This window comes from Orbicella franksi, chromosome 11 (assembly GCF_964199315.1).
Source record: "Orbicella franksi chromosome 11, jaOrbFran1.1, whole genome shotgun sequence".
NCBI lineage: Eukaryota > Metazoa > Cnidaria > Anthozoa > Scleractinia > Merulinidae > Orbicella > Orbicella franksi.
The window spans coordinates 24,374,858-24,399,567 of NC_138155.1; the positions used below are offsets into that span (position 1 = coordinate 24,374,858).

At 36.6% G+C, this 24,710-nt stretch overlaps 2 long non-coding RNA genes across 2 annotated transcripts in view; one reads left to right on the top strand and one right to left on the bottom strand.

Moving 5' to 3' along the window:
• LOC145460456 (uncharacterized) overlaps positions 1–24,710 on the top strand; it is a 247,800-nt gene that overhangs the window by 205,615 nt on the left and 17,475 nt on the right. The gene's annotated exons all lie outside the window — the stretch shown is intronic.
• LOC145460459 (uncharacterized) lies at positions 291–22,862 on the bottom strand. Its single transcript, XR_014039848.1, has 8 exons — positions 22,619–22,862; positions 15,694–15,785; positions 15,100–15,168; positions 14,460–14,524; positions 11,258–11,343; positions 8,050–8,118; positions 7,855–7,919; positions 291–1,587 (listed from the first exon to the last, which is right to left on the bottom strand). It is a non-coding gene; the product is annotated as an uncharacterized LOC145460459 (long non-coding RNA).

Consider the following 24,710-nt stretch of genomic DNA (forward strand, 5'->3'; position numbering starts at 1 on the left):
AATTTACTTAATCATTTCCCAAGCATTTCCGGATAGTTGTGTGTCTTTTCAAAACCTCTTGACGACTTCGTGAATCGATCAATATACTCATAAACACTCCTGGAATAGTAAATTATGTTTATTAGATGATTTTCTTACTTACAAGTTTCGGTGTAATTTGTTTCTATTTTAACTTCTATGCTTTCGATGATGCTCATCAAAACAAACAGGAAATCATTCAGGAAATTTCAAGTGTTTCTCGATGCATGCGTATTTTAGGCGCCGCATTTTTGTAAGTCTTTTGGCGGGAAAAGTAAAAATATTTAAGAAGTAATATTTTTTTAAAAAAAGTTGGCGCATGCGTATTACTGGCGCCCGTATTTTTTCTAAGTCTTTTGGCGGGAAAATTAAAAATTTTTAAACAGATGTTAACAAGAAGTAATTTTTTAAAAAAAGTTGGCGCATGCGTATTATAGGCGCCCGTATTTTTCTAAGTTTTTTGGCGGGAAAATTAAAAAATTTTGACAAGGGTTACCCTTAGAGTAAATTTAGGCAGTCAAGACAATTTTTCAATTTTTTAATAAACAAGAGAAACTGATTTTGTACAAAGCTAACTCGACGAGACACGCTTGAAATATGTCGACAGAAACTTAGCAACCAATTTTTTTTCCAAAATTATGGTTCAAGAAAACTTTTATAATTGCTTTTGCTTAAGACAATTTGAATAATCCACTCTGAAATTGGTCTGTGAAAGAAAACTAGAAAAAAAATGTGATTCTAACCACGAAAGCTAACTATAAAATTTTTCTTCTCGAGGAAAATCAAAGAATTTCGACGCTCACAATACGAGAACTCGGTGAATCATATGAAAGAAACGTACGTGACTATTGAACAACTGTGGTGTTGCGCTACACTAACGACCGTTGAGAATATGTTAATAAAGTTTTGCACGGGAATTATTCAAATTCAGGAAATGTTGCCGTATTTTAACTGCTAACTTAAAAAAATAAAGAAAATAAAGTTTCGTTTGGTACCCTGCTGCCTTGCTGTTTATCTAAACAAGCCAACAAAATATCAAAGGGCACTTTACAATCTTTATTTGTTAAATTAACAGTTGAATCTCCTGTTGCAATGCCGTGTATCGAAATTCCCGCACAAGGCCTTATTAACATATTCTAATCGGCAAATAGTGTAACGCAACACCACCGATGCTCAAGAGTCACGTACGCGTCAGTCACACAATCCACCAAGCTCTCGCATTGTGAGCAAAGGCAAAAGAATAAAACTGCATCGAACTTTGTAAAGCAAAGCTAACGAAACATGCCCTACAAAACGTAACTGTACATCATTTTTGGGCCGGTCCTTTTTCATAGAAAGCTTTCGTGTTTTGTTTAATTGTGAGCTGAAAACTCCGATCCTGATGTTTAGTCCACGAAAAAAATCCTATCTTACAGGTCCTATTTTTTCGGCTTGAAAAAATCTCTCAATCTGTCTTACTTTTGTCCCTTATGAGTTAGGTCTTGTCTGTAGTGTCCTGTCTTCTTAAATTGCTTCCAGTGTCTTGTCTTTGCCTTTATCTTCCCTCAATTGTCTGGTCACTGAGAAATCCTGGAAAAAGAAAGAAAAATTAAATGTTTGATTTTTACACTGAAGCTTTGTATATTGTATATTGTATAATGTATTTTCGCTTTCTTTGCAACTAAGTGAAGCCTTCTTCATCCTATCCCATATACATTATCTACAGAATTCCCGTATTGATGGTTTTCTTTACTCTCATCACCTGTTTGCTTGACAATATACGGATTTTGTAAGGAGAAATTGGATTCCAATCACTTTTGTAAGCAAATGGATCAGAAAACCTCAACAATTACATTATTTGTAGTAACTATGCCTATAGCCTGGGTACATCCGCCCCCCTGAAATTCTTAATTTTCGTTGCTCTTTAAACAGAGAGGACTAAAGTTGAATTTGATGACTGGCTAATAGACGAAAGCACAGGCTTCGAAGCCAACAGTAGAAGTGCTAGTTGTAATATTAATTAACAACAATGCTATTTGATTCAGTAACTTTGCTGTTGTTGTTGTTGTTGTTATTGTTGTTATTTAAACAGTTACCCAGCTGAACATTAACCAGCCTAGACAGCAATTTCCACTGAAAAGCTTCCCTTTTGTGTCTACAATGTTTGCAATAAATGTACTCTCTCAATGAAAGAAGGATGCTTAGATGCTTAGATAGCATGATAGCACAAAGGTTTGGTAAAATTTAAAGTTCATTGATATTTGACAATATGAATACTCATGTTACAAAATGATTTCTCAATTAGTATTATTTGGAAACATCTATAAGTTGTCAAAAAACATGTTGAGATCTAAACACGAACTGGAGTGATGTGTCGGTTGTCAATATAATAAATGTATTTATATTTAGACAGGAAGCCACATCAGCCTTAGCTGATATCCAAGCAGGTCCTCTATCCTGGTGGAATTGGAATTTGGGGATGTTACGTTTTGTAGAGGGAGCAGAACCGGAGAACCTGGAGAAAAAACGTCGGAGCAAAGCGAGAACCAACAACAACCTCAAACTACATATGGCACCTAGCCCGAATCAGAGCCGGGCCACATTGGTGGGAGGTGAGTGGTCTCATCACTGCACCAACCCTGCTCCCCAAACACTGTAGTAATGATTTAGTTATCGTGACAAGATTTGTCAGTTACAAATTTAGGTCACTTGACAATAATATTATCGACTATAATGCTGCGACAAAAACAGGACATGCCCTTCAGTTACTTTCGAACCGTCTGTCAATTCCTGGTAAGGATTTAGCAACTGAAATATGAATGGTCACTTAAAATTTCAATCCACCTGTCAGTGGTCAATACGGATCTGTGTCCAAAAATAATTTGTCAGTTAAAATTTGCAATCATCGGTCAGTTGATAGTAAAGGATGTTGAGATCAAAACATGATTTTCTCAGTTAAAATTTGCAATCGCCTATCAGTTGTCAGTTAGGACATTGAGATCCAAACATGGTTTTGTCAGTTAAAATTTGCAATCATCTGTCAGTTGTCAGTATGGACGTTAAGATCAAAACATAATTTTGTCAGTTAAAATTTGGAATCATCTATCAATTGTCAGTACGGACATTTGAGATCAAAACATGATTTTCTCAGTTAAAATTTGGAATCATCCATCAGTCGTTAGTATCAATCTACTAGTGTTCTATCATGAATGCCGTTCTCTGATTGGCTACGCTACTCACTATCTATTGTGATAGATAGAGAGTGGCGTAGCAGTGTGTCCTTGTTAACAAAATGACGGCCCCTTCTTGTCGTTTTCAAAGTGTCTGTGAAAAGGATGTAAATAAAGTTTTAAACGACTAGTAGATTTATAAGTATAATTATACTAGAATAATTAGATTTTTGCTCTCGATTTCCATCGCGTGACAAAGGTCTCCGGCAATGCCCTCGTCAACACTCACGCGATAGAAATCTCAAGCTTATAATCTAATTGTTAATTAGTATGGATGTCGAGATCAAAACATGATTTTCTCAGTTAAAATTACGAATAATCTATCAGTTGTCAGTAAGGACATTGAGATTAAAACAAGATTTTGTCCGCTAAAATTTGGAATCATCTGTCAGTTGTCAGTAAGGATGTTAAGATCAAAACATGATTTTCTCAGTTAAAATTTGGATCAATCAGTTGTCAGTAAGGACATTGAGATCAAAACATGAATTTGTCAGTTAAAATTTGCAATCATCTATCAGTTGTCAGAAAGGATGTTAAGATCAAAACATGATTTTCTCAGTTGAATTTTGGAACAATCAGTCAGTTATCAGTAAGGACATGTGATCAAAACATGATTTTGTCTGCTTTTAAAATTTGGAATCATGCCAGTTGTCAGTAAGCATGTTAAGATCAAAACATGATTTTCTCAGTTAAAATTTGCAACAATCAGTCAGTTGTCAGTAAGGACATTGAGATCAAAATATGAATTTGTCTGCTTTTAAAATTTGGAATCATCAGTCAGTTGTCAGTAAGGATGTTGAGATCAAAACATGATTTTGTCTGCTTTTAAAATTTGGAATCATCTGTCAGTTGTCAGTAAGGATGTTGAGATCAAAACATGATTTTCTCAGTTAAAATTTGGAACAATCAGTCAGTTGTCAGTAAGGACATTGAGATCAAAACATGATTTTCTCAGTTTAAATTTGGGACAATCAGTCAGTTGTCAGTAAGGACATTGAGTTCAAAACAAGACTTTCTCAATTAAATTCTGGTATCATCTACCAGTTGTCAGTAAGGATGTTGAGATCAAAACATGATTTTCTCAGTTTAAATTTGGAACAATCAGTCAGTTGTCAGTAAGAACATTGAGATCAAAACAAGACTTTCTCAATTAAATTCTGGAATCATCTACCAGTTGTTAGTAAGGACACTGAGATCAAAAGATGATTTTCTCATTGGTCAGTTGTTGGTAAGGACATTGAGATCAAAATATAATCTTTTCAGTTCAAATTTGGAACAATCAGTCAGTTGTCCGTAAAAACATTGAGATCAAAACATGATTTTGCCAGTTAAAATTTGGAACAATCAGTCAGTTGTCAGCAAGGGCATTGAGATCAAAACATGACTTTCTCAATTAAATTCTGGAATCATCTACCAGTTGTTAGTAAGGACATTGAGATCAAAAGATGATTTTCTCATCGGTCAGTTGTTGGTAAGGATATTGAGATCAAAACATGATTTTTTCAGTTAAAATTTGGTACAATCAGTCAGTTGTCAGTAAGGACATTGAGATCAAAACATGATTTTTTCAGTTAAAATTTGGTACAATCAGTCAGTTGTCAGTAAGGACATTGAGATCAAAACATGATTTTGCCAGTTAAAATTTGGAACAATCAGTCAGTTGTCAGCAAGGGCATTGAGAACAAAACATGACTTTCTCAGTTAAATTTTGGAATCATCTACCAGTTGTTAGTAAGGACATTGAGATCAAAAGATGATTTTCTCATCGGTCAGTAGTTGGTAAGGATATTGAGATAAAAACATGATTATTTCAGTTAAAATTTGGTACAATCAGTTGGTTGTCAGTAAGGACATTGAGATCAAAACATGATTCTCTCAGTTTGGAACAATTAGGCAGTTGTCAGTAAGGACACAGAGATCAAAACATGATTTTCTCAGTTAAAATTTGGCATCATCTATCAGTCATTAGTATAAATCTACTAGTGTTCTATCACAAATGCCGTTCTCTGATTGGCTACGCTACTCACTATCTATTCTGTGATAGATAGAGCGTAGTGTAGCAGTGTGTCCTTGTTAACAAAACGACCGCCCTTTCTTGGAGTTTTTGAAGTGTATGTGAAAAGGATTAAGATAAAGTTTTAAACGACTAGTAGATTTATAAGTATATACTAGAATAATTAGATTATTTGCTCTTGATTTCCACTGCGTGATAAAGGATTCCGGCTGTGCCCTTGTCAACTATCACGCGATAGAAATCTTGAGCTTATAATCTAATTGTTAATTAGTAAGGACGTTGAGATCAAAACATGATTCTCTCAGTTAAAATTTGGAACAATCAGTCAGTTGTCAGCAAGGGCATTGAGAACAAAACATGACTTTCTCAGTTAAATTTTGGAATCATCTACCAGTTGTTAGTAAGGACATTGAGATCAAAAGATGATTTTCTCATCGGTCAGTTGTTGGTAAGGATATTGAAATCAAAACATGAGTTTTTCAGTTAAAATTTGGTACAATCAGTCAGTTGTCAGTAAGGACATTGAGATCAAAACATGATTTTGCCAGTTAAAATTTGGAACAATCAGTCAGTTGTCAGCAAGGGCATTGAGATCAAAACATGACTTTCTCAGTTAAATTTTGGAATCATCTACCAGTTGTTAGTAAGGACATTGAGATCAAAAGATGATTTTCTCATCAGTTAGTTGTTGGTAAGGATATTGAGATAAAAACATGATTATTTCAGTTAAAATTTGGTACAATCAGTCGGTTGTCAGTAAGGACATTGAGATCAAAACATGATTCTCTCAGTTTGGAACAATTAGGCAGTTGTCAGTAAGGACATAGAGATCAAAACATGATTTTCTCAGTTAAAATTTGGAATCATCTATCAGTCATTAGTATAAATCTACTAGTGTTCTATCACAAATGCCGTTCTCTGATTGGCTACGCTACTCACTATCTATTCTGTGATAGATAGAGCGTAGTGTAGCAGTGTGTCCTTGTTAACAAAATGACCGCCCTTTCTTGGCGTTTTTGAAGTGTATGTGAAAAGGATTAAGATAAAGTTTTAAATGACTAGTAGATTTATAAGTATATACTAGAATAATTAGATTATTTGCTCTTGATTTCCACTGCGTGATAAAGGATTCCGGCTGTGCCCTTGTCAACTATCACGCGATAGAAATCTTGAGCTTATAATCTAATTGTTAATTAGTAAGGACGTTGAGATCAAAACATGATTCTCTCAGTTAAAATTTGGAATCATCGATCCGTTGTCAGTAAGGATGTTGAAATCAAAACATGATTTTCTCAGTTAAAATTTGGAATCATCTATCACTTGTCAAGAGGGAGTTGGAGATCCAAACAAGATATTCTCAATTAAAATCTGGAATCATACATGTATATCAGTTGTCAGTAAGGATGTCGAGATCAAAACATGATTTTGTCAATTAAAATTTGGAATCATCAGTCAGTTGTCAGTAAGGACGTTCAGATCAAAAAATGATTTTCTCAGTTAAAATTGGGTGTCTGGAAAACCTGAATAGCAAATAGTGAATAGTTGTGAATGGCTAGCGAATAAGTCCCGAATAGTAAATAGTATCTGTGTCAGCATCTGCAGATAAATGCTCTTGCTCCACGTAATCAACTTCAACAAATCCAGATCAGTGCTGAACTAAAGAGGCGACTACTGACGACTATTCATCACTATTCGCTACTGTTCGCCACTATTTGCACTATTTGAGACTACATGTATTCGCCCTATTCATACTATTTGCTATTCATGACTTTTCGCTATTTGGGTTTTCCAGACACCCGTTAAAATTTGGAATCATCTATCAGTTCTCAGTATGGATGCTGAGATCAAAACATTGTTTGTGAGTCAAAATTTGGAACTATCTATCAGTTTTCAGTATGGATGCTGAGATCAAAGCTTGATTTTGCCAGTTAAAAAATTCGGAATCATCTACGTTTGTATCAGTTGTCAAGATAGATATTGGAATGAAAAACCATGAATTATCATTTAAAATTTGGAATAATCTGTCAGTTGTCAGTAATGATGTTAAGATCAAAGCGTGATTTGTCAGTAAAATTTAGGAGCCATCTGTCAGTTGTCAATTATTTTCTCCTTACAATTTCAATACTTTATCAAGCAGATGAGTGATGAGAATAAAGAAAATCGGCAACTAGGAAATATTGTGCAAAAATTTTCAAAACTCACCCCAAAGTATTGCAATAAGCGGGGAGAATATATGATTATTTTGAGCCCGGGCACTTCAAGGCCTGTTCAGTTTATGAAGGTCAACATTTTAGAACCTTATGGGAAACTAGACATTTTTAAAAATTGACTAGATCTACACATTAATTACTTGAAGTAACGCAAAGAAGACATACTTTAAGTTGACAAATCCTTGTGAAAACACCCATTGGTCAAAGAACTTCAAAGTATTTTTGTCCAAGCAAGGAAAGGCATGGCTTGACACCAACAAGTGTCATAATTAACCAAATTTCTGAAGACTGAATTCCACCAGGCTACATGTATAATGGTACACTGCACCTGTTCCTCAAAGTGATTGTTTAAAAGTATAGTGATACACTAGTCCACTACAGATAAAGAAAAACTTTGACTGACCTGCCATGTCTGATGTATTTCACTTCCTCCATTGATCTTGTGGTGTTTATGTGTTTCTTGTTTTCCTTAATAAGAGATACAAACATATTGAGTTACTTGTGATTTCTTACTGTTGGTATACTTTGGCATAATTAAAACTAATAAGAGTAGGTACACTTTTGAACACCATTGCAGATACCAGAAATATAAACTGACCTGATCTAGCGGTATCTGACTCCTCCATTGATCTTAGTGGTTCTCTGTTGTTGTTTGCTTCTCGTTTGCCTGGTAATAAATGAAAAAAAAATTCAATGAAGGAGTCCTATCAGTAGCTGTTTACTTTTGAGTAAAAGTTATTACATGCAGCATTGAAAATTAGCATAAAAATTCTATGTTAATAAAAGTGATAATTTGAACAGCAGCTTTATTTACATTTTTCCAGCAACCCATAATGTGTTGCCTTCTCCAGGTAAATAAGCTCATTATTCAACCTTCTCAACACATTGCGATCATCTAGTGTTCTTTTGAGTGAGGTCTTAAACTGATTTATTATCTGGCTTGTTCTTGTAGCCGATGTAAATGTAATGCATGCTCTGATTGGCTAATCGTAGGGCATTATTCTCCTGTAATGCCCACGGGCCAATTACAGGCTTGAAAACACAAAAGAAAAAGCCATAAATTGTAATAAACAACTTGTCAACCTTGAATGTTCCGTCTTTATGGAAAAATCTCAAACCTCAACCTTGCTGTATTGCCCTCGCTATCGCTCAGTCAATATGGCAAGGTCTTGGTCTGAGATTTTCCCGTAAAGACCTCACAAGCTTTTGCAGATTCACAACATCATTGACTTGACTTGACGAAACACAATAGTTTAACACCCCACACAAAAGAACACTAAACTGTGTGATTCCAGAAAATTTCCATACCCCCACCATGGAGGGAATTGGAAATTCCAGAGCCTGGGTGGGGTGGGGGTCAAAGACCCAGGAAATTCAGGGGGGTTGGACGGTAGATTTAGTTTCCAGATGCCCTTTGATTCAATACGGTTTCAAGTATCAATCTAGCTGTTAAAAAATCATTTCTTGCCAGCTATTTAGTAGATCTTTCACATGAAAAAATAGTAGCTTGAATACTTGTAATTGAATCGCATAATATTTAAAAACTTTGGAAGCTAACAAATGAGAAGAATGTACGTTGCGTGGAAATGGCTGTCATTACTTGTTACTAGTCTACATGGAGTCATCTTGTGGACCAAAAAGCACTGGTGACTAGCCTAGTTTGTTTTCGAATCGGTCTTGGAAGCTGTCAAGTGGCAGTCGATTTCTTTCGTGAAAATTAGTTTCTTTATAAAGGTAGAAATGATGTTACGATTTCACAAACTTGAGAATTTCTTATTCTTCTTTATCTCTGTCTGTTTGTATGTAATTTTGCTGTAAAATTGGGCTTTTTCGCAAGTGTGTTAGTCAGTGCTTTCATTAGAAGCCGGCTACCGCCGGAGCTCCAGTGGCTGTAAGTCATTAAGTCACCGGCTACTTCGCTCTGTCCGTCGACAAAAATTTCAAAAATGAAACTCTTACAATATTTACTGCCTACCTATTTCTCAGTTCAAATAAACTGAAGTAATATATCAAACACACAAAAAAGAGAGTTGAAAATATGACGCGCAGTGGAGTATTTTTGATGAACTTCGAGGTGTTTGGAAATGTGGTCAAACGCTGCCTTGAGTGTTTGACATATCTTCTCTTGAAATTGAAACTAAAACTAAGGAGAAAACAGAGAAATAAAATCGTAAAAATCTCTGCTAATTAAGATCAGATATCCAAACACCGTCATGGGCATGGTCTCCTTTGTTTAAACTTGATGAATTATTACTGAGTTTGAGAAAAAATTTTTCTTACATTTGCCTTGACTGTTCATGTATATAAAAGCCTACGTATTCATTGAATATGATTACAAATTGCAAAACATTCAGCCATTTTCAGCAGTATTGTAATAAAACTTAACCTTGCTTTCAAACTATTACCATGTGTTTGGTCGAGCAAAGATGGCAGCAAAGTGTGCTCTCGTATACAGTCTGGACAGACTGATTTGTTTACATTCTTTTGAAAGAAATCACGTACCAAAACAGGTATTTGAATAAAGTTATTTGACTTCGGAATTGTTCTTTCATAAACCTATTGTGTTCTTCTTTGCTTACGGATGAATATCAATAGCACAAAACGATACGCTTCATTCCAATGATGAAATTTTGCCAGTCAACCCAACTGATTCTAAAACTATACGGTCTGAAGTCGCAGATAAGACCTTGTCAACTTTGCAATTTTTGGAAAGTCGTGAGCCACGCAAAGGGCCATCAATTGAAGAAATGAAAGACTTACTTTGTTCATTGTTTAGAAATCCATTTGACAAGCCTGTTCACAGTTTTTACACTTGCAGCTGTGAAGGAAGCCGATGTACTTCGGTAACCCAAACAGAGACAAATCATTTAAGGGCAGCGAGCAAAATAGATCAGTGCCAGCATATATTCATCATCAACTTTACTAACTTTGATGCCCAGAAAGCTGGAAATGGTATTTCCAAGAGTTTAAATTTCAAAATTTTCTGGGGGAGCATGCCCCCAGAGCCATCTAGTGAAGGTGGCCTTATGGCCACCTATATATCCTGAGCCACCTACTTTTATACTGGCAGACATCTACTTCAAATGTTATTGAAAGCACTGGGTAGCAATTGTTTTCGCAATAAAAGTATGGTGTCAATTTCATCCACGCTCATCCTATCAGTCCTCAAGTGGAAATTGTACTGCATTTACAAAAGGACTTACATGTAGTCATATTGGAAGGTAATTTGACAAGTTACTATTTTATCTATTTTCTTTTAGAGCATGTTTAAAGAAACTGTTGAATGTTTTCTTTGTGTGTATCTTCAGATGTTGCAACCAATTGAAAGTAAACAGCAGTGACATGAAGAAGTGTTTGGCGTATTTACTGTAACTTAATTAACACACTTTCTTGCCAAAACTATTTTTCCAGAGGGTATGAGGAGTGTACATAATACTTGTGGAAATTCTGGAGGGGTGGGGGGGGGGGGGGTTTGTGTTCAAAACCTGGAAATTCCAGGGAGGAGGGGGGGTTTACATGAAATTTCCTCCGTGATGGGGGTATGGATATTTTCTGGAACTACACATTACCCAATATGCCACTGAAGAGCAACCTTCAATGCTTGTATCAAGATAAGTTAACACTCATAATACAGGAGTCCTGGGATCTTTCCACTAAGATAACAGTGTCGTGTTCAATAACGGCGTTATACCCTTTGTCAATTCTCAACAGAAAGAATTCCAACTGGTACTACATGTGATTGTAGTACTTGTAGCTGCTATGTAAGGCTGCCATCTCCCATATACAGTATATACACACAAAATTACCTTTTTAATAACTTTATCTGACATCCATCATTGGTCTTTCAGTACTCCAGCCCTGCCACTTTATGCTCATGTTCTTCATGTTTTATCTGATAAGTAATACAGACATTTTGATAAGCGACATACTGTCTACAATGTACTTTTTCAATTAGGATATCTAGCATCATGTGTAATGTTCAAACAATCAGTCAGTTGTCAATCAAGTAAATATTACATTACTATAAACCAATGAAAAGTTTACATTAAAATAAGGGTTAGCCCTTTATTAACCGCGTGGCCATGGGCCGAGTGCGGTTCATGGTTTACCCGTGGTTTTTTTTTTCGACTTGTGTGCGAGCAACCCAAGCTTCCACTCGGCCAAATTTTGAGTCACGCAACCTGTGATGTTTACTCGCCAATAGCTGTTTAAACATTAATAAATCTCATCTTTCGTGGGAAAAAATTAAAAACCCAGCGCTCGTCAAAATTATATTTTTTCACCAGAAATTTAGCTCGGAACATATACATATTTATATTCGTTTGAATCGTCGATGAAATGACCTTTTCCGGATATTTTTTCCTTCGGGGTCAACCGAAACTTCCGATTACAAAATCACGCCGAACCCACACGTTGCAAAAAAATCTCTTCAAAACCCTGACTTCGAAGCGATATAACACTTCAGCGTTAATAGTTACCACACATCGGCAGACGGTAAATCTATTCCTTAACAATCCAGCTTTATCATGTTAAAATTTCAGCGAAATCGAACAAAACCAGAATTAATTAGAATTTTTTTGTGACCTCACTCCCCAGACTTGACCTAACAAAGGAAGCCACAGTCGCCTGTAGCAACCGAAAAACACGAATACAACAAAGCCGACGTTTCGGCCACAAAACTCCAGAATTATCGCCTGAGAGCTTAAACTTGAATGGGAACATCTTTTTCGAACTTTTTTCAACTGATTTAGACGAAATACTGGCCTCGATGGGCTACAAAAAAGACCAAGAGAAAAACAGAACAAGACAGCAGAACAAGCCGATAATATTTCATCGCATGGCTTTCGGCACGAAAACGAAAATACAGCTTACTTCTGGATAAATTCAGCCTTAGAAGCCAGCAGCCGGTCCCAAATTACTTTCTGTATCGTTACAAATGTCTTGACTTCCATCTCCGAAAGATTTTGCCCCAAGTTTGAGCCAATAAACATTTCGTCGACGGTGACCACCATTACGGTGGCCGCCATTATGGTGGCTTGCATACTAAATTAGCTAAGTTAACAAAATTCTCCCGAGGGGGGGATATGACAAATTTGGTGAGAATCAAAAGTAACACCAATTTTCTGTCACGTTTTCAATCTGTGGTCACTGGAGTGACCAAAATCGATACATCGGTCGGGATAGAGTTTTATTATTAAAATATATGACTTGTGTGACTACTTTGCTAGCCCTTTACTTGTGGAAAACACCAATTAAATTTAATCATGATTTTTAAGAAAGAAAGCTGTTGTTAATAGTGTTATTATTGTGTCGTTCATATTGTTCATGCCCATACATATCCCGAAGAAAGTTCTCGATTAAGACCATTACGTCATCGGAGATTTGTCAACGGCTACCACTGATGGTGCAATAATACAGTTTGTGTTGATCAAGTGATGTGATGTCTACAGTAAGAAAAGAATCATCAATGACTGCTTTGGAATGTGCACTGCGTTCCGACGGTAGTGCTAAGCGAACCGTTAAATTTTAAAAGCACGGTTATAAGATCTAACAGATCTTCTTGTTCAGGTTGTTGGGAGGGCAGGGAGAAGGGGACAAATTCTGAAAAAGAAAGGGGAAACATTTGAGGAGGGAAAAATGTCAAACAGGCATGAAAAAAATTCCCCGCATGGCTTGAAGGAGGAGAACTAATAGTATGCAGTTTAAACAAATTACATGTAGGAGTAGTTCCTCTTTCACTTAGTCCCTTGTGAATGATGCAAAAAAAAAAAAAAAAAACCAAGGAAAAATGGCCTTGTGAAAACCTGAGGCAAGAAGTCCAGGAAAGGAGGGACTACCGACAAAGCCAGAGAGTTTAAATTATGCATTGTTCTCATTATGCACAAAGATGATTGGCTTATGACAGGAGCGTTGACAATGCATTGTCAATATTCAAGATACAAGTGACACCTTGTAGGAATGTTTATCTTGCCCTCTGAAAACACAGTAGAAAGCATTGAAACTGGAGCAAATAAAACCATTGGAATTGTAGCTTGTGTAGAAGGCGTTCCTGTACAAAGACCTTTTCTGCATTCTGGCTGCGGGTAAATTGGAGCGAGAGCAAAAATTCGGCAAAGCAGGGGTTGGTGGGGCGAGAGAGGGAACATTTGCCTGCAAACCCGTCGATTTTACAAAATGCCCACTGGTTTTCATGGTTGAGTTCATTTATTGATTGACAATTTTGTCACTGAGCTAAAATCACAAACATAATTTTGTCAGTTAAAATTTGGAATCAACTATCAGTACTGAGTAAAGGATGTTGAGATTGAAAAAATGATTTTATCAGTTGAAATTTGGAATCATCTATCAGTTGTCAGTAAGGAAATTGAGATCAAAACATGATTTTCTCAATTAAAATTTGGAATAATCTGTCAGTTGTCAGTTAAGGACGATCAAAGCATGATTTGTCCGTAAAACTTAGAAACCATCTGTCAGATAATTTTGCCCTTACAATTTCAATACATTATCAAGCAAAAATGTGATGAGAATAAAGAGAAACATCAACTAGGAAATATTGCACAAACAAATTTTCAAAACTCGCTACCCCAAAATATCACAATTAGTAGGGAGAATTCATAATTATTTTGAGCCTGTGCACTTCAAGGCCTGTTCAGTTTATGAAGGTAAACATTTCACGAACCTCAGGAGAGACTAGACATTTTTAAAAATTGACTAAATCTACACATTAATTACTTGAAGTACGGCAAAGAAACCATACTTTCAGTTGGCAAATCCTTGTGAAAAAAAACCTATTGGTCAAAGAACTTCAAACTATGTTTTGTCGAATCAAGAAAAGAAATGGATGTTTCCAAATAGTCTTGACACCAAGGAGTGTCATTTAACCAAATTTCTGAAGACTGAATTCCACCCTACATGATTGTATAATGGTACACTGCACCTGTTCCAAAAAGTGATTAAAATTATAGTGAAACACTAGTCCACTACAGTTAAAGAAAAACTTTGACTGACCTGACATGTCTGATGTATTTCACTTCCTCCACGGATCTTTTGGTGTTTCTGTGTTTCTTGTTTTCCTTGATAAGAGATACAAACATGTTGTTGAGGTACTTGCAATTTCTTACTGTTGGTATACACTATAGCATTATAAATCTAACTGATGGAATTATAAACAATTATTGGATGACGCTTTTATGATATCCAGAATAATCAAGGTTGAGGTAGGGGTTATCAGGCTGAGGCTGATAACCCTTACCGAGACCTTGATTGTTCTGGATATCACAAAAACGAATCTTATACTGTTTTATTACACATTGAACGAAAAAAAAAAAAAAATGGAGGTCATGTTTTTGCTTCTTCACTGATGGCAAGCATCACAAAGCATGCGAACTTGGCATGATTACTCACAGAAATTGTGCACCACGGTCATACATGACATGATTTCCCATGATCTTGAGCGTCCTTGACGTAATTATTGTACAATCTGCAGCTAGATGATGTCACAGGCGCTGATTTTGAAAATTCACTGTACGCTTTCAGCTGATACAGTATGAAAAGAGATGTAGTGAGGTTGATGTATAATAACAACTAATAAGTGTACATGTAGGTACACTTGCAAACACCATTGCAGATACCAGAAACGTAAACTGACCTGATCTAGCTGTATCTGACTCCTCCATTGATCTTAGTTGTCCTATGTTGTTGTTTGCTTCTTGTTTGCCTGATAATAAATGGAAAAAAAAATCAATGAAAGACCTACATGTATCAGTAACTGTTTACGTTTGAGTAAAAGTTATGATAATTATGTAACACTGAAAATAGCATTAAAAATGCTTTGTTAATAGATGTGATCATTTGAACAGTGATTTTATTTACATTTTTCCAGCAGCCCATAACACGTTGCCTTCTCCAGGTAAATAAGCTTATCATTCAACACATCAAAATTATACAGTGTTCTTTTAAGTGAGGTCTATATTAATGTAATTAGTGAAGTCAATATTTCAAGCTTTTGCAGATTCACAACATCATTGACTTGACTAAACACAGTAGTTGCTTAACAACACTAAATTATCCAAAATGCTACTGAAGGGTAACCTTCAATGCTTGTATCAAGATAAGTTAACACTCGTAATACAGGAGTCCTGGGATCTTTCCACTAAGATAACGATCTAAAGTTCCCCTTTGTCAACTCTCAACAGGAAGAATTCTAACCGGTACTACACGTAGTATATATGAACAAAATTACCTTTTTAATAGCTTTATCTGACATCCACCATTGGTCTTTCAGTACTCCAGCCCTGCGACTTAACATGTATGCTCATGTCTTTCATGTTTTATCTGATAGGTGATACAGGCATTTTGATAAGTGACATACTGTTTACTTTTTCAAGTACAATATCTAGCATTACATGCACATTGTTCAAACAATCAATCAATTAATCAATCATTCAATTAAATTTACTACAAACCAATGAAAAGTTTACATTAAAATAAGTGGTAGCCCATTATTCAGATTATTATACGTTGTAGTCACCATCTGTCTTCTCATTGGCTAAAAGCCTACAGTTAATTCTGGGAAAAAGCGCAACCTACAGATTATTCGCTAATCTGCTATCAGATTAGTGAATAATCTGTAGGTTGCGCATGCAATGCATGATTTCCAAGACCAATGTCAAGTTCACAGACAGCAAAGTAAGAACATGCCTTGTTGAAAATAAATTGTGTTCGCTGCGATAATGCGTTTGTCGTTATTTTCTTTAAAACAATGTTTAATAAAACAATTATTAGATTCGGTTTTTGTGACATCCGAGACAATCAAGGTCTCGGTTGGTGTTATCAGCCTCAGCCTTTGACTTAGGCTGATAACACTTACCTCGACCTTGATTATTCTGGATATCACAAAAACCTCATCCAATAATTGTTTATTATTGTTGGGAGGAGGGGGGAAGGGGACAAATTCCGAAAAAGAAGAAAACATTCGAGGAAGGAAAAATGTCAAACAGGCATGAAAAAAATTCCCTGCATGGTTTGAAGGAGGACAACTAATAGTATGCAGTTAAAATAAACTAAGAGAAGCTCCTCTTTCACTTAGTCCCTCGTGTCTAATGCAAAAGAAAACGCAAGGAAAAAATGGCCACATGAAATCCTAGGGGCAAAAACCGCAAGAAAGGAGGGACTACCGACAAAGCCAGAGAGTTTAAATTATGCGTTGTTCTCATTATGCACAAATATGCATGATTGGCTCATGCTAGGAGCGTTGAAAATGTGTCGACAATCTCGCCTTCTGAAAATACAGTAGAAAGCATTGAAACAGGGGCAAATCAAAGCATTGAAATTGTGTTTCACAGACCATGAAGTTGTTGTGATTCTGCCAACAGGCTTTGGAAAGAGTTAAATTTGTCAAGAGTTTTGTTTGGCAAAGCTATCTGTCTCCAACCCACATGCAAGTATGTAAGAACAAGTCAGTAAATTGACTGACAGAGCAGGGAGTGACAGAGAATGATGCAGAATGCATGATAAGGTTGATTTCTCTGCCTTTGTCAGTACTCACTCCTTTCACAGCGACACTTCTCATGGCTTCTCGCCCCTGGGATTTTGCTCTGCCAATCTTTCCTGAAGGTTTCCTTTTGCATTATGCACAACAACCTAAGCAAAAGACCGACTACTCATGGTTTACATGTAGTTAAAATTCATGTACATGTATTTCCCACATCAATGATCTACTGTGAAGGCCAATCCCAAATTATACTTTTAAACCAGGGGCTCTTTGCTTATGTTACATGCATGAGCAATTGCCAATCACTTTCTACTACCAATAAGAACTGAATTAAAAATATTAATAATTTCCAGGGCTAAGACAGATAATCAAAAAGTAAAACTGACTGTCAAAACACAGCAGTGTGGATAAGTCACCACTGCATACTCCACGTTATAAGCTCCTGTTTATCTTTACAAATTTGACTTGTGAAAAATGCAGCTTAGAAGCTTGCACTCCCTGGGAGGGGTTACAATATTATATAAGGTATTAGGTATGTATAGCCCCAAAGGTGGGGTCAGAAAAAGGGTATCGATATTGGCCATTTTGGTCTCAAATAGGGTATGGTTTCTGCACTCTAGTCTTGCAGTGGCTAGAAGAAGCTACTCTTTCATCAAAAAGCCCTTCACAATGCCTTTAACATTGGTCTGAAATAGGGAACTAATTAATGAGGCAGGTCTGAAACAGGACTTAAAGACAGGGCTTCTGATATTTTGTGCAGCTGCAGAGCTGCGAATTTCAAGTAAATCTGAGAAATCCTGCGAAATTCACAAAACAAGCAAAATCCCACAAAATTTGCTAGAAATCTTACCAAAAACTTGTCGGTACAACATGTTTGAAAGTCATCTTGGCTGTTGGGGCTGCTTAATTGCTGTAAACTTACTAAATTACCTTGAAACTTCGTCGCTGCAACGAGTAAACAACATCCCAAAACTACAAGGCGTTGTTAGATTAATGTTGCGAAAAACTGGGCAGCAGGCACAAGGTAAAAAGCTTTGTGATTGGCGCATTTCTAGAGCGCACTGTTCTCAAAGGAGCAAATGACGTTCTTTGTTAAAAATAACCTCGTGGTCAAACATAGAGCAAACCGCGACAGTACAGTACGAAAGTCCAAATGAAAAAACGAGAATCAAACATACCGTATTTCCTTTGTGTAGTAGGTTTTTGGTGTCTCTCGACTGGTTGCCTCAGATTTTGAAAAAAATCAGGAATCAACGTAAACAGAACTTTGAAGATGAGGCAAACAACATGCAATTGGATAAAGAAGATGTTCAATGAAGCAACTTAATAGTAAATATCTACGTGTAACTCTTGTGTTTTTAATATCCTGATTCTCTTATTTGTTTTTATTGTGTTCAATAAGCTTACTTGTAAAGTACGATTTCATATCGTGATACGAAGCCTGAGTAAATGCTCTAAGAGTGTCTAGTTTCATTAAAAACGTTCCTCAAATCAGCACAAAACCAATTGCTTTCCAGCAAAATTTGCCCAGAAAACTCCCGCAAAATTGGCTTTTTTTTGCTGATCATTTTTCAGCAAAATTGGTCTTGAAAATTCCTGCGAAATTCCTGCAAAATTGGCTGTTTTTTTCTGCAAATTTGTCCCTGAAAATCCCGCGAAATTTGACTTTTTTTTCTGCAACCTACCAGAAGCCCTGTAACTAGGGTACTGAATTTTTCATCATGTCATAAATAGTTTCTAATAAAAAAAAATTTCAAGAAACATGTAAGCAAGAACATCAACGCAAGTAAAGTAACATGACATTTCAACGACTTCACATCATCATTGTCGAATGAGTACATTAAAAATAATGGCAACACATATTTAAAGTACTTAGGATGTGAGAGAATCAATTAGCAAATGTAACATGAAAACATTCAGGTAATTAAGAGCCACTGCTTACAAATATGGAGAATCTGACGACAGGTCAGAAAATTCAGATTTTCTTTTATTGCGTCAAAAAGACCCTTTTAGTGAACTATTTTAAGAAATATACTGTCAAAGTTCCAGCAAGTTCCAAGTTCCAGCAAGAAATCTAGGATAGTGCAAAATACCGATCAATCAACCAAGATGGCCAATGGAATTTATGCAAAATTGCACATTTTCAACAGGCCAGTACAGAAAGAAGGGAACTCGCCTGGATTTCATATTCACACAGTTTGTAATTTACACTTTGATCATTCCTCTGAGCTAAAAGTCATCTTGAAGTAAATACTTTTTGTCTACTGCTTGGCCGTTTGAAAAATACAACTATCGCAATTTAATTTACACGTAAAATTTCAACTAATTTTAGAGGGTCATGACTCTTCTAGTATACAAATTTCTTGACAAATAAAAGGTTCTAAAGAAAGAGCTATGCTATGGGTATACCATATCTAAATGACTAGTTTGGCCCAAGAAAATTAAGTGCGCTAGATGAAAAACTATAAAGCGTATTTTGACCAATTGTGCCATTTTTGGACAAGCGAGCAAGAGCTTCGATTTTGCAGTCATCTTTATAAACATAATTTGACATGTTTCATAACACAAACTATTCGTAAACATTGTATTTTGTAAACTTAAGCAGTACTTTAAATAATACCTCAGAATAAGCCTTGGTTATAGTTGACACAGTCCTCTAGAAATCAGCCGCCCAAGCAGATGATTTTGGCAAAATGTCGGCCTTCGAGGTGGAATGGTGGTCCTGCATTCAAAAATTGAGCACCTTTGGCAAATAAATGGACATCGCTACAGTGTACTTCTTCCTTAGTTATCTCTTGTTATTAGTTCTCTCTTTTTACTTTAAAATAGGGAACCAATCTCGACTGCAACGATTAATAGAACGTTTGCTTGGAACGAAACGCAAGAGTACATGTAACATCCAGTGTAACGTTTGTGTACACAACATTGTTCTCTTTGTCATGGTGTCACGCTTTCACCACGACAACATATCTAACACGCTGGCTGACCAGTCACAGTTTTAAACTGCTGCATTTGATCTTCTTTCTCTACATTGTTTTAGAAAAAGATACATAGGGAAAATGGCCAAAAAAGAAGTGGCGAATGTTTCTTGGTTTTATCTGTCAAATTTACGGCAATTTTGGATTGTGAAACTCCTGTTCATGACTTTATGGCCTGTCCCAATAGTCAAGTTGTCTTCTCACGCAGATTCCTACAGGACTTTGCCATCTATAACTAAGGCCATTTCTGAGGTACGTATGATTTAAATTATTGCTTACATGTGTGATACACAATGTCAAAGAATAATTTGTGTCATGAAACATGTTGAATTATGTTCATAAAGATGGTTGCAAAATCGAAGTTTTCAGCTCAGTCCTCCAAAAACAGCGCAATTGGTCAAAATACCCTTTGTAATGTTTCGTCTAGCACGCTTAATTTCCATGGACCAAACTAGCCATTTCGATATGGTATATCCATAGCATAGCTCTTTCTTCAGAACCTTTTATTTGTCAGGAAATTTGTTTACTAGAAGAGTTATGACCCTCTAAAATTAGTTGAAACTTTACACGTAAATTAAATTGCAGTAGTTGTATTTTTCAATCGGCCAAGAAGTAGACATTGGCCATCTTGGTTGATTGAGTGGTATTTTGAACTTTCCTAGATTTCACAAAAATTTGAACTTGCTGCAACTTTGAAAGTATATTTCTTAAAGGTCAAATGAACCAAAATTTAGACATCTTTTCTTCAACCATTTCATAGCGATGAAATGTAAAAAAACACATGTAAAAGGAAACGTACGGGGAAATTTTTCTTTCTGAGCTGTGAAAAGGAGTAAACAAGTTAAAAATACGAAGACAGCTGGTGGTTCCACAAAAAAGTTTCCAAAATGACCGCTCACTTTAATGGAAGGAATGGAACTGAGACTCTGCTTTGTGACGTCATTGTTGTCTTGAACATTGATGCATTTCTGCTTCAGTGAGTCTTACATGGGGAAGGTTTTGGATCTAAATACAAATCTTATTTTACTTGGGAAATGGCCGAGGAGTTCACCTGTTGTTCGGCGGGCATTGTTCGCTTGTTTTTCGTTGTTTTTTGTCCAACAGCCGGCTTACAATGTTCCATAGTGAAGTTAAAAATCATCGGTACCGCGTCTTTCTCAACTACAAATTGATGAAGCTTGAAAGAGGTCCCAACAAACTCCTTACTACAAGATTTTGTTTGAAGCTATCTTCGGTAAAGTGTTTTACACAAACGTGCAAATGCTTCGATGGCATGAAGCATTTTCTTTTCATTTTTATACACCATTCCCTCTTAAGTTTTGGGTCCTGGGGAAACTTGAAAGTGCTAACTTTTGATTTTGAGCAGTTTTCCTCTGAAGTTCACTGTGAAGTTGAAACAAAACAGTTTTCAATTTCCCACATTTCTTGAGCTCACCAACAGTGACGTCAGAAGTTTTATTTCCGACAATTATCCGACAATTTCCCTGACCGCTCTACGATTATGAAGGATAAAAAACAGTGATTTTAACATTCCAATATCTCCACAATGCTTCGTCCAATTCGTTTGAAACTTCAGAACATGTTTACTTTATACTTAATGAACACATTGAACTCAAATGAAAAAAATGTCTAAATTTTGGTTCATTTGACCTTTAAAATAGTTCACCAAAAGGGTCTTTTTGATGCAATAAAAGAAAATCTGAATTTTCCGACCTGTTGTCGGATTCTCCATATTTTCAGGCAGTGGCTCTTAAAACTTTGGCCCAAATGGAATCCGCTTGTGTGTTTAGTTTTGGTCTTTTGTTCTAAATCGAAAGTGTTTCAAAGATCAAACATTTGAGTTTGCGACAGCATTTCTTTATGACTTTAAAGTTCTTAATTAAGTTGACAGGTGTTAAGCCATGCTCATCCCTGAAATGTCTTCCGATCACGGAATCTTTATGTTCTTCTACGTGTTGATCGAGGTGGCAGCAAGTGTACCCAATATAGTTTGCATTACACAAATCACATGTGAATTCGTATACCACACTTTGCTGACTTATCAGGGGAGTCATAAATAGTGTAGGGAAAATCACAGATTTTTGTTTAAACAGGGTAAGGGTTTTGGGAAGTGGGCCACACACCAACATCCAATTGTTGTGGGAGTACACCCCCCCCCTCCCTATAGTTTGCATCACACAAATCACATGTGAATTTGTATACAATGTACCACACTTTGCTGGTTTATCAGGGGAATCATAACTAGTGTAGGGGAAATCGCAGATTTTGGTTTAAACAGGTTAAGGGCTTTGGGAAGCAGGCCGCACACCACCACCCAATTGCCGTGGGAATACGCCCCCCCCTCCACCCCCCCGGCCTGCTTGCCTAAAAGTGTGAAGAATTATGCTTAATGTGGCTTTTTATGAAACACTAGTGGCAAGAAGGAAAGCTAGTCCCCATCAACTTAAGTTAACAATTGTGGAATAATGGAATTAAGACCTGAAACCATCTAAGATGTTAACATCCTTCTCGAGCGAACTGTAAACTGTTGAACTACCTCCAAACATCCCGGCCTAAGATTTAATGTCGTCGAGGTTTTAATTGACGAGATATCGACTTATTTTGGCTAAATAAACTTCACAAAGCATGTGAAATCTTTTTAACCATTTACATACTCAAACGTAGCAATAAAACATGAAGGTTTTCATTGTACATACCGAAGATGATCTGAGACAATATCTTGATGTCGCTTGTTGTTTCTGGCTCTTCAATCAGCGAATTTCCCTCCAGTTTGTTCCACCAGCAAACGTTTGTGTTTTGGACACGTTTGGAAGTATTTCTTGTACAGTAAACAAGGCATTAGGCAAAGTTTGAAGGAAAAAGCCGAACTTCCAAGAACCTCGCGCGGAAAAGGAAGAGCGAAAAATTTGCAATGCAAATTCAAGTTGAGTCCAGGGCTGCCTGTCATTCTTAGCCGGCGGGGCCTTGGCGCGAGGAAAGGGAGGCTCTGGAGATACCGCAGGAGAGGTATGAGAGGTATGATTCTCAGTAACTAAATCAACTTCTTGAAGGGCTGTAGACAGTTGCTGGAATCAAACATTTGTTATCCGACACCAACAAGAGGATATTTAGCATTGCATTAGTGAGTCTACCTTCATTTCCTGGTATCTAGTCCCCGCCGGCTTATAGGGAAAGAAAAGCGTGGAGGGTATGGTTTGAACCTGGAATTTCTATATGACTTATTTGAGAAAGCTTTAACAGAGAATCTAAAGAGACTGAATAAACAAACAAACGATGAATCAAACAAACAAGTAGACAAAGATACACTCGGGCGAACAAAGGACTGAATTTAGGAGAAGATTCGTTTCTGCCGTTTTTGGTGAAATTATGAAAACGCTGAGAGACAATTTCTTGATCCAGTTTCAACCGTTTTATTTCTCTCTTAAACAAATAAACAATAAACAATCTATAACAACAGTACTTCTGGAATAGATCAGTTGATTACAAATTACGGTCCAGGCCAGCTTTTTTTTCTTTTTGCAATTAACAGTCACGGGCACCTATCACGACATTTTAATCTACACGGCATTAAAGAAAAAAGGTACCAATAAAAGATGTTAAAAGAAATGAAGGCAAAAGGAAAGAAAAAACGCGACACGTAGTCACTGAATAGCTTTGGCAATCGAGGCATGATGTCATTTGTTCTTGTCCGTTGTCAGCCATCTCATTGTCGTTCCTATTCTGAGGCAGAAATGGCATCACGCCATCACTGTTCCGGGAAATTACTGGTTTGCTGTTACTTAAAATCTTCTCCCTCTTTTTTGCACTACTTTTGTAATTTGTTGCAATATTGTAATATGTTTTTTCATCAATAAAATAAAATAAAATAAAAAAAAAATCTTCTCCAAGTTAAAGTAGTCCTCGTTTCTTTATGAACTTTATTTAATAGTCCTCTTCCTTCACACGCGACTTCTGTAACACAAGAAAAACAATATAGCAATATAAAAACAATATAAACAAAAGGAAACAAAGCAAAAACTAGTGGCTACGAAGTGGACCCTGGATGCAGCGAACTGGGAATCGATCTTTAAATTTTATCTCATGTCGTGTTCTTGCGCAAGACTAATATTTCTTTCCATAATTACCGGAACCCATGTGTCTGCATAGATGTGTACTTAGGCGGAGGAGGGGCAAGGAGATGGGTAAGGTTTTACAAGTTCCTTTGCTATAGACCCAAAAGTAATTAGCAGCACTAATAAGCCAGTAACCTCGTAAACTAGACCCGGGGGGGAATCCTATATAAAGAGGACGGGGGTGCTCTTCGTTCCTTTTAGGGATTAAAAAAGCGCTTTTGTTACCTCTTAGGGTGTTTAACCTCAAAAGGTCCACAGCGGAAGCTTTTGCAGTACCTTTTAGGGTATTGAGCCCAAACAAATATGGCAGGAGATAATGTGTTGTTCTGGAATTGGTTCCTCACAGTCCTTTTTATATGAGAGTCCCCCCGGGAAACTAGATCGCTTCCCTTGTACTTACCTCTGTCATACCTCCCTCAAGATCTGCGGACTTGTCTCCAGTTCGATTTTTGGATTGTTTACTTCTCGGGCGCAATATGTACACCAGAATACACTCCAGTAACACAAGAAACACAAATAGAAAGGAGACGATCAGATACCAATCGATAGCCTTGGCATAACTGACTTGTGGAAGAGCCGTATTAACAGATCCCAGTAGAAACATTACAGTCAAGCGAGAAGAGTGGTAATGCCCAGTCCTACTCGGCCACCCATGTCGTCCGGGTCCAACCAAACC